This window comes from Aquarana catesbeiana, linkage group LG06, assembly GCF_042186555.1.
Source record: "Aquarana catesbeiana isolate 2022-GZ linkage group LG06, ASM4218655v1, whole genome shotgun sequence".
Taxonomy (NCBI): domain Eukaryota; kingdom Metazoa; phylum Chordata; class Amphibia; order Anura; family Ranidae; genus Aquarana; species Aquarana catesbeiana.
Genome location: NC_133329.1, coordinates 348292359 through 348308091, shown reverse-complemented (window position 1 = coordinate 348308091; position 15733 = coordinate 348292359). Strand labels below are relative to the sequence as shown.

Sequence of the window (15733 nt, the reverse complement as noted above, 5' to 3'; positions counted from 1 at the left end):
AACCTATGCGATCTGATTCCTGCACCAATTCACAGTTCGCACTGCGATCCGATCTGGGGGTGTCATTAACTTTAAATTGACACCCCCATCGGTACGCAGATCTAAGTGTGAACCACTGTGCGATTCAGGTGCGATGCGTGAACCAGCACTGAATCGCAGGGTTTCCTGCAACGCACCATTGTGAACCAAGCCTGAAAGTCAACAAATAGCTAAGCACATTTAAAAAGCACAGTGCTGGGGGTGGGGGTCATCAGTATGGCTGGGGTACCACAATATGGATACTTTATAAACAAATCCCTTTGATGACTGAACTAATCCAAACTGTCAGCCAGCCTGTTCATTGCTATAGAGACATCACCAAATAATTGTGATTAGAGAAATTATGGGAAATGCAAACCAATCCCCCCCCACCACCAAATAAATAAACTTAATTTAAGTTGTCAATTTATAAAGCAAAAAAGAAAATGGAGACAAACTTCCGACCAATCACAGGAGTGCAGAACAATAACTGTTTACAATGTGGAGTGTTGTCACACTGAAGACATCACCGGTATACACTGCAGCTGACCGATGACAATGGAAGCTTTCATCAGTAACACTACAAGGATTCCACTCTGTACTCAGCAGTGCAATAAGGTAAACCCATACCGGTCTGTTCCATGAATTACAGTCACCATACGCACTACATATTGATTATACAATCTCCAAAAATAGTACATGTGCTACTTTTGAACACGTACTGAAACCGGATCAGATAGGATTTCTTTACCATGTAATTTGGTGCAGGCAAACTGCGTTAGCAACCTGCTTTAGGATCTGGTTAACTGAAAGTGGTTGTAGACCCTTCCATATACCCCGGGAAGTGACTATCCTCAGGTGATACACAGAAATGAAACGAATCCTCCTACATAAAATAGTTATACCCGTCGGAAGCCCTCTCTTCTCTATAGCCGTTCAAAGTGCTGAATTATAAAGTTTCCCTAATGCCGTGTACACACGGGCGGACTTTTCGGTATCAAAGGTCCGACGGTCTTCCTGACGGACTTTTGACAGACTTCCAACGGACTTTCAAATGAACGGACTTGCCTACACACGATCACACCAAAGTCCGACGGATTCGTACGTCCGGACTAAAATAAGGAAGTTCATAGCCAATAGCTGTCCTAGCGTCCGTTTTCGTCCGTCGGACTAGCATACAGACGAGCGGGTTTCTCATTACGAACTGGGTCCGGCGGAAAGATTTGAAACATGTTCCAAATCTAAAGTCCGTCTGATTTTCAACCGAAAAAGTCAGCTGAAGGTCCGATGAAGCCCACACACGGTCGGATTGTCCGACGGATTTGTTCCGTCGGACCAGTCTGGTCGAAAAGTCCACCCGAGTTTACGCGGCATTAGGCTCCTTTCACACGATAAACCCGCTCAGATCCACCTGTCCATTTTTCAGGCAGATCCAGGCAGACCATCCATTGACTCCTATGGGCAGGGGGATGTCAGCCGAGATGTGTCCGCTGACACCAGTCTGCCATCCGATCCGCTAAAAACAGACATATGGCGATACGTTCAGCCATCCGTCTGGCGGATCGGACGAGATCTGATGAAAATGGACATGCTGTCCGTTTTCTTCCGATCTCTGCATGGAAATCAGTGGCGCTCTGACAGGTCCCTCCCCACTCAGTGAGGAGAGGAATATTTGCAGGAAGCACCATGTTCTGGTGAGAATGGGCCTTTAATGGGTCACACCGGATGCAGTCCAGTACATTTTAAATTCTGCATCAAAAACCCATGGACAGCGTTTAACATGGATTCCAATGGCCCTAGTTCACACCAGCGCAGACAGTTCCAGTACCAGTGCAGTCACCAAAAGTAGAACATGTTGCATTTTTTCTGCATGGATCTGTATGGGAAAAGCCATCAAAAATGCACAATTGAGATGAAGAACAAAAGCCCCCCTTTTGAAACCTCAATGGAACACATCACAATCACACCAGAACAAATTAAAAATGTGAATGCAGATATGCATGCGGAGTGCAGAATATGTGGTGTGAATCGGCCCCGGTGTATCTAAAGCCATGAACATAAATGTAATAGATTGCATCTTACCAGTCCTCAGATGTGGAGGCTGCATTTATCCCCCCCCCCCCACAGGTGCACATAGGGCCATACAGTGTAAATTACGGGTGTAGTTCTACACCTGAGAGACCCAGCTGCCACATAATATGCATACATTCACAGCTGTGCTCTGAAGTAATCTCTGGATGCACACAAGTCATCAAGCCATACCATCAGGGAGGGGTGTGATTGGTTCCAAGTTTATTCTGCAGCAGGACAATGACCCCAAACATACAGCCAATGTCATAGACCTATATTCAGAGTAAAGAAGAACAAGGAGTCCTGGAAGTGATGGTTTGCACCCCACAGAGCCCTGATCCCAACATCATCATGCCTGTCTGGGATTACATGTGGATACAGAAGGATTTGAGGCAACCTACATCCACAGAAGATCTGTGGTTAGTTCTTCAAGATGTTTGGAACAACCTACTTGCCGAATTCCTTCAAAAACTGTGTGCAAGTCTACCTAGAAGAATTTATTTATTTATTTCAGGTACTTATATAGCGCCGTCAATTTACGCAGCGCTTTACATATACATTATACATTCACATCAGTCCCTACCCTCAAGGAGCTTACAATCTAAGGTCCCTAACTCACATTCATACATACTAGGGACAATTTAGACAGGATCCAATTAACCTACCAGCATGTCTTTGGAGTGTGGGAGGAAACCGGAGTACCCGGAGGAAACCCACGCAGGCAACATGCAAACTCCAGGCAGGTAGTGTCATGTTGGGATTCGAACCAGCGACTCTTCTTACTGCTAGGCGAGAGTGCTATCCACTACACCACTGTGCCACCCTATTGATGATGGTTTGACGGCAAAGGGTGGTCACACCAAATATTCATTTCACACTCCACACTATATTACCAAAATTATGGTAATATTGGGGTTGTTTTTCAGGGGTTGGACTCAGCCCCTTAGTTCCAGTGAAGGGAACTCTTACAGCGTCAGCATACCAAGACATTTTGGACAATTTCATGTTCACAACTTTGTGGGAACAGTTTGGGGATGGCCCCTTCCAGTTCCAACATGACTGCGCACCAGTGCACAAAGCATGGTGGAGGAACGTGACTAGCCTTACCTCAACCCGATAGAACACCTTTGGGATGAATTAGAGCGGAGACTGCGAGCCAGGCCTTCTCATCCAACATCACTGACGGACCTCACAAATGCGCTTTTGGAAGAATGGTCAAACATTCCCATAGACACACTCCTAAACCTTGTGGACAGCCTTCCCAGAAGAGTTGAAGCTGTTATAGCTGCAAAGGGTGGGCCAACTCAAAATTAAACCCTACGGACTAAGACGCCATTAAAGTGCATGCGTATGTAAAGGCAGGTGTCCCAATACTTTTGGTATTTTAGTGTATTTATTGGCACATGGTGGTCTTTATTTAGACATAGATCAACATTACAGTATTTATTGGTAAACAAATTGTGCCAACTTGAGCACTTCGCTCTGCTAAAGATAAGCACACTACAACCCTCACTAAGCTTTCCAGCAGAGCAGCCTCAATGGTGGGACACAGGACAGCACCCCTTCTGCTCCATAGCAAAACCTTACACTGGTTCTGAGTTCCCTACAGGAGATTCCCGACACGATCGGAATTTCTGTCTGAAAAAACATGGATGATTTTTGCAACGGAATTCCGCTCAAGCTTGCCTTGCATACACACGGTCACACAAAAGTTCTCTGAACTTTCAACTGTCAAGAATGCAATGACCTACAACACTATGACAAGCCGAGAAAATGAAGTTCAATGCTTCCGAGCATGCGTCAAATTGTTTCCGCACATGCGTGATTTTTGCGCGTGCGAATCGCATTTTCGGATAGGATCTTTTTCCAACCGAAAAATTGAGAATCTGCTCTCAATCTTTTGCTGGCGGGAATTCCACCAGCAAAAGTCAAATGGAGCATACACACGGTCGCATTTTCCGATCAAAAGCTCACATCAGAGTTTTGCTGGCCGAATTTTCGATCGTGTGTACGCGGCATAAGACATCATTCACACCTAAGCGTAGGGTTTCAGGCAGAAAGGCGCACGATTTTGCCGCTATTTTGTACAGGTCAAAAGGTCACCAATGTAAAAAGCAGAAAAACGCTTGTAATCTGCCTAAAAAAAAAAAAAAAAAAAGTTCCAGAACTTATTTGAGCTTTAGGAGTTTTGGATTGGAGATGTGAATCATCTCCATAGAGAATAATTGATTTTTTTTTTCCCCTCCAGCGTTTGGTAGCTTCTGGCTCGGTTCACACTGGGGCGACTTGGGATCCGACTTGTACGCCCTCAAGTCGCCCCAAGTCGCCCCAGAAATAGTTTTAATGGGAGTGAACGCTAGCGTCTTAATAGACGCTACTGAAGTCGCTCCGACTTCAGAGCGTACTCCCTGTACTACTTTGATCCGACTTGGTAGGCGACCTGTACCATAGAAATCAATGGAAGTCGCCTCCAAGTTGGATCTCTCTGTAAAGTCAAGCGACTTTGCAGGGAAAACCCCTCCCTCCCCCCCTCCCTCCCAGAGAGCTGATTGGCCACAGGCGAAGTCGCCTGTCATGGAGGCGACTTCAAGTCGCCTTGTAATTTGCTAAAGTCGCGTCGAAGTCGCGTCGAAGTCGCGTCGAAGTCGCGTCGAAGCCGCCGTGCAAAGTCGCGCTGAAGTCGTGTTGCCCCAGTGTGAACCGACCCTCAGGTTTTTCAAGCTACAAAACACTCAGGTGTGAATGGGGCCTAAACCCTCTTAGTGGACATCACACAAAGGGAAAAATGGGCCACAGGGGCTGACCAGTGGACATTGTGCACAGGGCCACGATGGGGTTGGTTCCTCCCAAAATTCTGCACCTGGATCTCAGTCTGTACACGTTGGTGTCACTCCTTACAGTATATCCGCATGTATTCCCATTAAAGTCCATACTTTAATACTTTTGAAAATAAAATACACATATATTAAATTTTATTATATATAAAATGTCATTAGTGTAGACATTACTAATATATATATATATATATATATATATATATATATATTTTTTTTTTTTTATTATTTGTTAATGTCTACACTAATAAAATGTTATATATAGTATCATATATGGTGATATGACAGAGATATATATCTCTATCTAGCATATCACCATGATATTATATATAAAAATGTCATTAGTGTAGACATTACCTATCATATATTAGAAAAAAAAAAAAAAAAAAAAAAAAAAAATCAAATATATATAATTTTTTTTTTTTTTTTAATTTGTATTATTATTATTATATTATTTATAACAAAGTCATTTGCTTGATTTACACTTAAAAACTGAACACAGCATGAAATTATCAGCCCCTGATATTTACTGGCAGTTGTAAAAAAAAAAAAAAAATCTAATTTTGACAAACTGTCAGTAAATTTACTGTCGGTCGGCACCCCTGGCACACAGGGAAGGATAATAATTCCAGTGCTGAGCACTGTCAGTAGGGCCGGTAGGTGGGCAGAGAAGTGTTCTCAGGAACAATGGGGGGTGTCGTGTATAGAGATCGGAGGAGGTGACATGTAATAATAATAATAATAATAATGATCATACAATGTATCCGATCTCCGGAGTGACCTCCATCCCTCCTCCCCGCTCCCCTCTCTCTCTCTCCCCGGGCAGAGCAGGAAAAGTTCGGGGAAGTTTTGTACTTACAGACAGTGATGGAGCCGCCGGACGGGAGGAGCGATGCTCAGCTCTGGGACCCCGATCAGGGAGGTAGGTGACGGAGGAGGATCCGGTCGGAGGAAGGAGGTTGTCACCGAGGATAATGACAGCTCAGGAGACAAGGGACTGCCGGGTGACACTTCCGCTTTGCTGGACCCAGGTGAGATGAGGCTGCAACGTAGTCAAGGCGAGCGGAGGACTGCACATGCGCAGCGGGGACTCACCTGCACAACGCCCTTTACCTGTCATCCAGGTGGGCAGAGAGGAGGGGCGGGGCCAGGAGGGGGTGTGTCTGACGTCACTCTTCACTGCTACTTCGGTCCAGGATGGTAGAAGAGTGTGCGAGTTGGTGACATGTGGAGGAGGGATGGGGGGGTCCTGGAGGAGATCATCTCTGGGAATGCTGGTTGTCTGTCTGTCATGGTGACTCCTGATCCCAATGTGGTAATAAACCCAGAGGAAACACTTCTTAGGTTGCAGCCAATGTGATGACTGCATTCGTTTTCTGTTTTAGGCTTTCTTTCTTTTTTGCAGCTCAGCAACCTATTTTTACCGAAACCCCCCACCGGTGCACGTGTGAATGAGTCCTAAGGACGCGATTACACCGCAATCTCCATATTAAAGTGGTACTAAACACACACCATTTCCTTTACATTCTCCCTTCTATTCCTGTATGTGGGGGATGGAACTGTAATGTTTTCATTTTAAAAACCCAAAGTACCTTTAGCCGTCGTTCACACTGACTGCGGCTTTGAAATTGTGCAACTTCATCTGAAATCGCACAATTTCAAGGCCGCATGTCAGCGTGACTTAGGGTGCAACTTGGGAGATATCTATGCAGCTTCATGCACAGATGTCTATTCAAGTCGCACCTGAAATCGCTAAAAGTAGTGCAGGAACTACTTTTGCAAACTGCAAAGTCGGCATCGCGCCAATTTGAACCGTGCAATTGCTGGCATTAGGGTGCGACTTATCATGCAATTTGACCTGTCAAATCAGCTTCGCCCCCCCAGTTCACACTGATGCAACTTGTCATGCGATTTGACAGTTCCAAATCACATGACAAGCCGGACTCTATTGCTGGCAGTGGAACCGTTCATATTGCCACGACTCATGTCACAGCGATTATGAAAAAGGTTCCTGCACTACTTTTTGCCAGTTTCATTGCGACTTGCATAGACTTGTGTTAAATTAAGTCGCAAGCCGCAATGAAATCATCAGTACAAATCACACTGATGTGCGGCTTTGAAATTGTGTTGCAGTAGCGCAATTTCAAAGCTGCAGCGGTGTGTTACTTGTATTAGTAATTTATTTGGGGTGTATTTTCAGCCCTTTTTTAATTATTTTGATTATTATTATTAATAACATTTTTTTTTTCATTTATTATTATTTCTTTATCATTAGTAATTTGCTTTTCTTACGGAGTTGTATTTACATGTATTTTCGGTATGTTCACATGTTTTCCAGTGTAAAAAAAAAAATTGCCCTAAGCACAAAAAACGTGGAAAAGAAGTCTGACTGTTTTCCAAAAACACGCAGTACTGAACCACATAGTGCTGTGGCACCATGCAGTTTGGCACGCATGCAAATGTTTGCAAAGTCCAGGAATCCAAGTAGAGAGAGTATCACCGCTCCAGGTGGGTCAGATCAAGGTAAAGGCATCTCCTTCAGTCTAGAAGTCCAGGTGCTGGCAATGCTATGGCAGTTAGACATCAAAGAAGTTCTAGACAGCCGCACTCCAAAAATATTTGCCTTTATTAAATAAGGTGTCATCCAAAATACAGGTCACAGCAAAGTGGAACAAATCTTACGCGTTTTGCACTACAAGTCATACGCGTACGTTTGTTCCACTTTGCTGTGACCTGTATTTTGGATGACACCTTATTTAATAAAGGCAAATATTTTTGGAGTGCGGCTGTCCAGAATTTCTTTGATGTCTAAGTATCGCCAGCACAGCAGCTTTATTATTATCCCATTAAAGAAGAAGAGAATGCGCATTTTGAGATTTCATAATTTGCTGCGTCACGAATGTTAATTCTCCATTACGAATGCTAGTTTACAAGACCGACCGGCTCGTACTTGCTTCCGAGAATGCGTGTTTGTACTTTGGACTTTTGTCTGACGGACTTGTGTACACGCGCTCGGACAATCCAACAACAGACATTTGTAAAACTCATAAGCCTGCCATCCAACATTTGTCCACGGAAAATCCGACAACAATTGTCCGATGAAGCGTACAAACGGTCGGATTTTCCACCAACAGCCTGTCATTGAACATTTCCTGTCGGAAAATCCGATCAGATCGTGTGTACGAGGCTTTAAGGTTTGACTTCATATTATATGGTTTTGGTAAATCTGATGTCAAAAATCTGCAGAAAATCTAATAGTATGTATGGGGTCTTAGGCCCCCTTCACTCAGCCAGATTGGTGCAGCTGGGATCCCTGTGACCAGAATCTAGAGATTCTTGCTGGTGGAGGTCATTCCACTACACAGAAAATATGAAATTCCCCCAATGATGGGATTTTGACCGGCAACACCACCACCAAGATTAGATAAAACCAATTGTTTATTAGAACATATTAAAATGTGATTAGTCACAAAAGTGGTGATCTAAAAACACATGATACAAGAATCCATTGCATAATCATTGCAAACATGTTGAATTGAAATAAATACACATATTATCCAAATTCTCTCCAGTATCTGAAAAGTGTCTTTGGTATCAGATGCATTTCATGTCCAAGACCTTCGTCAGGGGTATTTATACAGGAGAATATATGTTCAACAACTTGTCTAATGAGTAAAGAAAACAAAACAAAAATGTTGTGATACAGACACATAAGAAAACATGTTCAATAAGCACTCTTCCCATGTTCAAGGGCACCTACCACATAAAGTGAATGGCACAATGCACAGACATGCAATTATTCAGACAGAGATTGATAGTCACTGCCATAGATGGTGTGATTGGAGGTTCGGCGTGGCCACCGAGCCAGACAAGATACCCCACGGAGTTCCCCAAAGATAAAGGTCGCAAACACAGATATATATAAGATAGCAGGAGCTGAAACAAAGAAAAAAAAGGAGTGGCATGTTTTGGTGCACTGATATGATATATATATATTCATATATCTGTGGATGTACACCTATCAGCCATAACATTATGACCTCTGATGGGTAAAGTGAATAACATTGATTATCTTGTGACAATGGCACCTGAAAGTGGGAGGGATATATTAGACAGCAAGTGAACATGTTGTCCCTAAAGTTGATGTGTCAAAAGCAGAAAAAATGGGCAAGTGTATGAATTTGAGCGACTTTGATAAGGGCCACATTGTAATGACTTGACGATTGGGTAAGAGCATCTCCAAAACTCCAGCTCCAAAACTGGGATGTTCACCCAGCGTGCACCGGACGGAGACGTCACAAGGGGCAGGGCCGCCAGGTGATGTCGCCAGGTGGCTCCGCCCCTTACCTTGTTAAAATGGGCTTCCAGATCCCAATAAGCCCCCCCCGCCCGCAGATCCCACAAACCATAGCCCAGGGTTGTGGGAAAAAGGCCCTTGTTCCCATCAACATGGGGACAAGGTGCTTTGGGGTGGGGGGGCAAGCCTTCCTGCCCCAAAGCACCCCCCCCATGTTGAGGGTACATGGTCAGGTATGGTTCAGGAGGGGGGGTGGCATGCTCCCTTGTCAGTCCCCCCCCTTTCCTGGCCTGCCAGGCTGGATGCTCAGATATGAGTCTGGTATGGGTTGGGGGGGGGGCACACTGTTTTTTTTTTTTTAATTTTGGTGTGGGGTTCTATTTAAAATCCATACCAGGCCCTTCGGGACTGGAGGGGGGGGGGGGGCGCACGCCGTTTTTTTCTTAATTTTTTTAAATAGCCGTATGCTGGCAGTTGCAACTGTGAATCAATTTAAATGTGATTTGATTTGTTTTTTTTTTTTATGTCATTTTTGCTGCAGCATGTTCTATACATGCTACAGATGTGCCACTTTACAGACAGACTAAGGGGACCCCCAGGCACTATATTTAAAGGATTTTTTCTTTTTTGTTTCACTTTATTTGGCAGCATTAAAATCACTGCTCCTTTAAAAACAATTGTTTTTAAAAAACAAAAAATTGCATTGATACATGCCCTCCAGGGCAATATCCAGGACCCCCATACCCTTTTTATGGCCAATAACCTGTACATAAGCCTTCAAAATGGGAACTTTTGATTTCTGATGTTTGGCTCCCAATGGAGTTTGGGGGGTGTTTGGCCCATCTCTGTTGGGATTGCTGGGCCTCGTAGTTCCTTTCCTAAGTGATACATGAGCCTCCTCTAGTTTCTTGTGGGAGGGCTGTCTTTGAAAGCTGGGTCAAGTAGTTCACCTCTTCAGGAGTACACACCTCTGGCCTCTACTAATCTCCCATGGGAAGATTGTGTTCAGGGCTAAGCAGAAGAACTGTTCCTATAGTTTGCAACATAGAGAAGAGTGTCCTCCTGTTTCCAATAGTGGTTCTGGAGTATCCCTTACTACCCTACACCCCATCCAAGTTATTCAGTAATAAAACCACAAAAAGACATCCCCTAGACTGCTTTCTGTATCAGTGTGCCAGGACTGTGCTCTGTGTGTTCTGGCAGCCTCTGAATTCATAAGGAAGAACTCTGATCATTATCATCATCCATGTTGGAAGTGAACACTGACTGCGCCTTTCACTATCATCAGCCAGCGGCCCTCTCACTATTCCCTCTCTCACTATTCATTACTTGACTTTTTTTTTTGTGTGTGAATCCCATTTGTTACTGTTCTTTCTTATTAATGCAGAATATATAAACATGAGCTCAGTTGAACACTCAACACCACATCCCAGTATAGATGCAAATATTAGAAGAAAAAAGTGTTGGGACTTTAAAGTTGCAGAAGCCTCATCTGATCATTCCGACACAAACATAGATTAAAAAGGTAGTTTTATTAGCACATTAAAATTGCATTAGGGATATCTATCCCTTAAAACCAATGAAGAAATATCTCAAAACCTATACCCTCTCATTCCAAACCCCAACACCCCTGAGAGTCATGATTTCTCCCACTATGTGTGAATAGTGTTATTATATCTGCTTGGTACATCTAAAAAACAGAAATCACACATGAAAATATCAATATCACATTGGGGAAGATAATCACAATCCCGACATGTTTCACCTTGTCGGCTTCTTCAAGGGCTCAGAGAAAAAGGGCTTCTCCTTTGAAGCACATGATTAGAGCCGAGGCTCTAATTGGCTTCAAAAAGCACCCTGAGCCCACCCACTTGTGTGACATTAGCGAATTAATATTCACTAATGTCTTCCTGCTTCTCCTCCCTGCCAATCAGGAAGCGGGTCCTAAGATCCGATTGGCCAAGAGTCCTAAGACCTGATTGGCCGGGAGGAGAAGCGACCGCTGGGACTCAGAGGGAGATGCAGGGCTGAAGCCGCCGAAGCAGCGACCTGGATGGGGGAAGTGCGGGGTGGGCCATCAAGCGGGCGATGGAGCAACGGGGCGGGGGGGCAGGTTTGTTTGCCTCCTCCCTCCCAAAAAAAAAAAAAATTGAACACCAGCCGCCACTGGTATACAGTATGTGGTGCAGTGTGCCATAGTGCTCCATAGCTTGGGCCCTGCTGTACAATGCATTGAGATGTCATTCACAATGAATGGTACCTCCAAACAGAGCATGTCATTGTAGTAACAGGCATTACCGCATGGGCTTTAGACCGCATTGTCACAATACGCAAGTGTGAATGAGTCACAGATTCAAAAATAAGGAGTTTTGACATTATACCAAGATTCTTTATCTGCATACATGTTTCAGGTCGGTGGTGTGTCCTTAGGCCAGTGTATCAGTGTGACAGACAGGCAACTAGCATTTTCAGAATGAGGTCAGCAATGGCAGCCCCCCCCCCCCATATTACATTTTTTTACTTTAGATACAGCTTATCGTATCCTATAGAAACCTGGACATTATAACCTGAAAAATGTCAAGCCTACCGCAATTAAATTTTTATCTCCTGCATCATGCTGCCTGATAGCTACTCATTCACACCATAATAGGATAAGCTCCTATTACATTGTAGGAGATGAACCATGCTTCTTCGTTCAGCTCTGCTCTGTCTGAGAAACAGGGACCCAACACAATACATTTTTTGAGTAAGTGTGGGAATAGGCCAGTTCTAACCCCCACCCCCCACATCTTTAATTCTGTACTATAAGGGCCAGTTCACACCACATGCAGTCCAGTGCGTTTTTTTTCTGCATCAAAAATGCATAGAAAGTAGGTTATATGGTTTTCAATGGCATAGTTCAGACCAGTGCTTGCAGTTCCAGTGCATTCCAGTTCCAGAAAAAAAAGTAGAACATGCTGCATTTTTCCTGCACTGGACTGTATTGGAACGCTGTAAAAAGCATCAAAAACTCACGGGAACGCACCAGAAAGCCCCTAAATGCACCAAAAATGCATTGGAACACCCATGTTCTTATTTAAGGTTAAGGGGAAAAAAAGGCTGGGAAATGCACTGGAACGCATCAAAAACGCGCATGCAAAAAACATTTGGAGCGCATCCGGACTGTGTTTCTATAGTGTGAACTGGCCCTAACTCCTTCATTCCCTTCTCTTAGTTTGGTGTTAGCTTTTAGGGCCAGTTCACACCATAGAAACGCAGTCCGGATGCGCTCCAGATGCTTTTTTCATGCACGTTTTTGATGAATACCAGTGTGTTTTTGATGCGTTTTTGTTGTGTTTTTGATGCAGTCCAGTGCATTCCCCCCCCCCTTTTTTTTCCTTAACCTTAAATAAGAACATGGGTGGTCCAGTGCGTTTTTGGTGTGTTTAGGTGCATTCCGGTGCGTTTCCGTGAGTTTTTGATGCTTTTTAGGGCCAGGGAGTTTGTGTTCCTGCAAAGCAGGGTCTAAAACCCATCTCTTCCCCAAGTAAAAGTAGCACACAGAGTAAACACAAACACAGGTTAGGCACACAGTTAACCCTTTGATCGCTCTAAATTAACCCCTTCCCAGCCAGTGTCATTAGTACAGTGACCGTACATATATTTAGCACTGATCGCTGGTTCCCGCAAAGCATCAAAAGTGTCAGTTAGTGTCCGATTGGCCACTGCAACAACGCAGTCCTGCTATAAGTGGCTGATCACCGCCATTACTAAAATAAAATAAATAAAACATTTTTTACATTTTTTATTGTATATGTTTTATAGCAGAAAGTAAAAAATGTTGTTGTTTTTTTTCAAAACTGTCTGTCTTTTTATTTGTTTATTGTTTAAAAAAATCACTGCAGAGGTGATCTAAATACCACCAAAAGCCCTGTTTGCGGGAATATTTTTTTTTTCATTTGGGTACAGTGTTGCATGACGGCGCCATTGTCAGTTAAAGTAAAGCAGTGCCGTATTGCAAAAAGTGGTTTGGTCATGAAAGGGGGGGGGTAAATTTTCTGGGGGTCAAATGGTTAACAGCTCCTGTACAGTGCAGGGGACGCCTGGGCAATGCAGTGGCAAGAGAGCCCCCTGTCCAAGTTGTGCTCCTGCAGCATGATGGCCAAGGCGGGGGCCTCTTCTGCCTCAGCCCAATTTTGGAACCTCTCTCCCGTTTTTGCTGTCTATGACTCCATTTAGGATTTGCTCTAAATATTTCTTTAAAGCTGTATTAAACCCAATACCAAAAATGTAATATATTGCAGCTTACCAATCATTAGATATGGTGGCTGCATTAGTTTTCTATTTTTAGGCTTTTATCTCTGTGTTTTCCCCTGGTGATCTGGCCAGTAACACACCTCCTGTATTAGCGTGCCTCCACTCTGGATGAAGGAGCACAGGGGGCACCTTTGGACAGCAGTATTGTCAGTCTGGGAAGAGGGTAGTGTTAAGGCTCCTACACACAATAAAAAAATCGGGCCAACATTTTCGTCCAAGGAACAATCGTACGATTTTCTGATAGTGTGTGCACAACTTTCCACAGCCGATTCCGACCTTCCGAAAAAAAAATTTCCAAAGGGACAAACTCTAAAGATTTTCTCGTACGGGAACATAACAAACTATTTTCGTTTAATGTGTACCGACTTCGTATGATTTTTGTACAACAAATATCAGAAAAGAAAGACTGCGCATGATCAGAAACAATAAACAAAAAAAAAAAAAAGCCTTTGTCGTATGAGAATTTTCCGTACATTATTTCCTTCCTCGCTTGCGACTTACTGTGAAACGAGGAAAATTGGACGATCATCCCCCCCAATTTTCTTATATTGTGTACCCCACTTTAGCAGATTTATATACACTAACAAAATGAAGCTAAACTCCAGCTCAAACTTTATAAGTAGTTACAGCATGTGCTAATTTTTTAATAAAGAACACATTTTTCTAAATCCATTTACAACTCATTTACTTTGCTGCTAAAAAAACCCTCTGGGGGAATTTTCCCTTATTGCAGTCACAGCATGTTTTTTTCTTTTAGGATAAAGCATTTACATAAATAAAAGCTTCTTCTTGTAAGCACCCCTGTCAGTGCTAAATGGTCTGTCTCAACCCTGTGACTGATACTTCTGCAGGAGAGCTTGTTCTTTCAAAAAAAAAACAACAGGCTTACTGGCTGGATCACTAGATGACACTAGAAGAAAAAAAATGCATAAAAAAAAGAAAACGAATGCAGCCATCACAGCTAATAATTGTTAGGCTGCAATATAATCAATGTTTGCTTTTGGGTTTAATACTGCTATAACATACCCTTTGAAAAGATTCTTCTTGATGGTGTCTCTCTAACCTTTGACATGTATGACTGATTACACAGAAAATGATGATGTATCCGACTACAGTGTTTGCAGCCTGGAAAATCAGCCGTGCCCTCTTGTCTACATCTCTCATTAAATCTCCAGCATTGCTCCTCTGTAATTACAGACATAGTGGGATCACTTATGAAGATGACCAGGGAGCTCTGGGTAATTAGAGGAACCAGTCAGAGGACGGGTATGACACAACGTCCAATCATGAGTCATCTGTGAGCAGTCTGAGCCAAGCCCTGAATTAAACAGCAGAAAACCTCAAACACATCGCACCGGCGAGCTCAGAGGACGAGTGACATCATCACCCCCACCGTCTGGAGTGTCTGCTGAGGCTTTTCGAGTTTCTGTGTGCCGGTGTCTATCCTGTGTACTAGGCTGCCTCTCCTGAGCTTTTCTTTTCATTATTACCTAGCTGTTCCGTTAATCCAAAAGTTTTACCAACACAGAATAAGCATGCAGATCGTTGGTTCTGACTTTCCTTTGACTGCTCCAATTGTCTTGGTTTTGCCTCAGTGACTCAGAAAGTATAAAGTCCAGAAGCAGCCAGGAAACGAGCATTTCCAGAAGAAGCCTTCAAGAAGTATTTCTTCCAGTATGGATACTCTCATTTAGATCCCGTCCATAGAGGGTGCAGGGCCCCGCCTCCCCTAGCCATGCGTCCGGCCCCCTGATCTACATATCAGGGCACCGGACCATGGATTCCAATGTGGCGGGGTGTTTTTCTGAAGCACCGGATTAGAGCCAGAGGCTCTAATAGGCTTTAAAAAAGGGTGGCCTCGGAGCGCAGAGCATTTCACTCTGAGCCCACCCAGTTGTGCGACAACTGCAAATGAATTTTCGCTATTTTCACACTAAAGTTCCTTCCCGCCAATCAGGAGGCAAGTCGTGAAACCTGTTTCCTGATTGGCCAAAGTGTCAGGATGATCCTATTGGATGACCAGCGCTTTAGCGGAAGAGGAGACACACGCCGTTGCCCGCACACCAGGAGAGGACACCACAGCCCGGCCACATGGGCGGCTAAGTGCTGGACCGCCCGCGAGAAGAATCCACCAGCCGCCATTGTTTAGATCTATACAGTCTATTGTGGTTAGCCATTTATGTGGGCTGCCAAAGCACCCATACTGACCAAAAATCTG

The 15733-nt window shown here is 43.9% G+C and overlaps 1 protein-coding gene and 1 long non-coding RNA gene across 2 annotated transcripts in view; both read right to left on the bottom strand.

Annotated features, from left to right (window-relative positions):
• Nucleotides 1–6014, bottom strand: part of GALNT3 (polypeptide N-acetylgalactosaminyltransferase 3) — an 89498-nt gene extending 83484 nt beyond the window's left edge. The window contains exon 1 of the mRNA XM_073634009.1: nucleotides 5782–6014. The gene's annotated coding sequence lies outside the window, so the exon portion shown is untranslated. The remainder of the gene's footprint in view (nucleotides 1–5781) is intronic.
• Nucleotides 6015–8412: 2398 nt separating this feature from the next.
• LOC141147792 (uncharacterized) lies at nucleotides 8413–14817 on the bottom strand. Its single transcript, XR_012245141.1, has 3 exons — nucleotides 14542–14817; nucleotides 8683–8858; nucleotides 8413–8587 (listed from the first exon to the last, which is right to left on the bottom strand). It is a non-coding gene; the product is annotated as an uncharacterized lncRNA (long non-coding RNA).
• Between the last annotated feature and the right edge of the window lie 916 nt (nucleotides 14818–15733).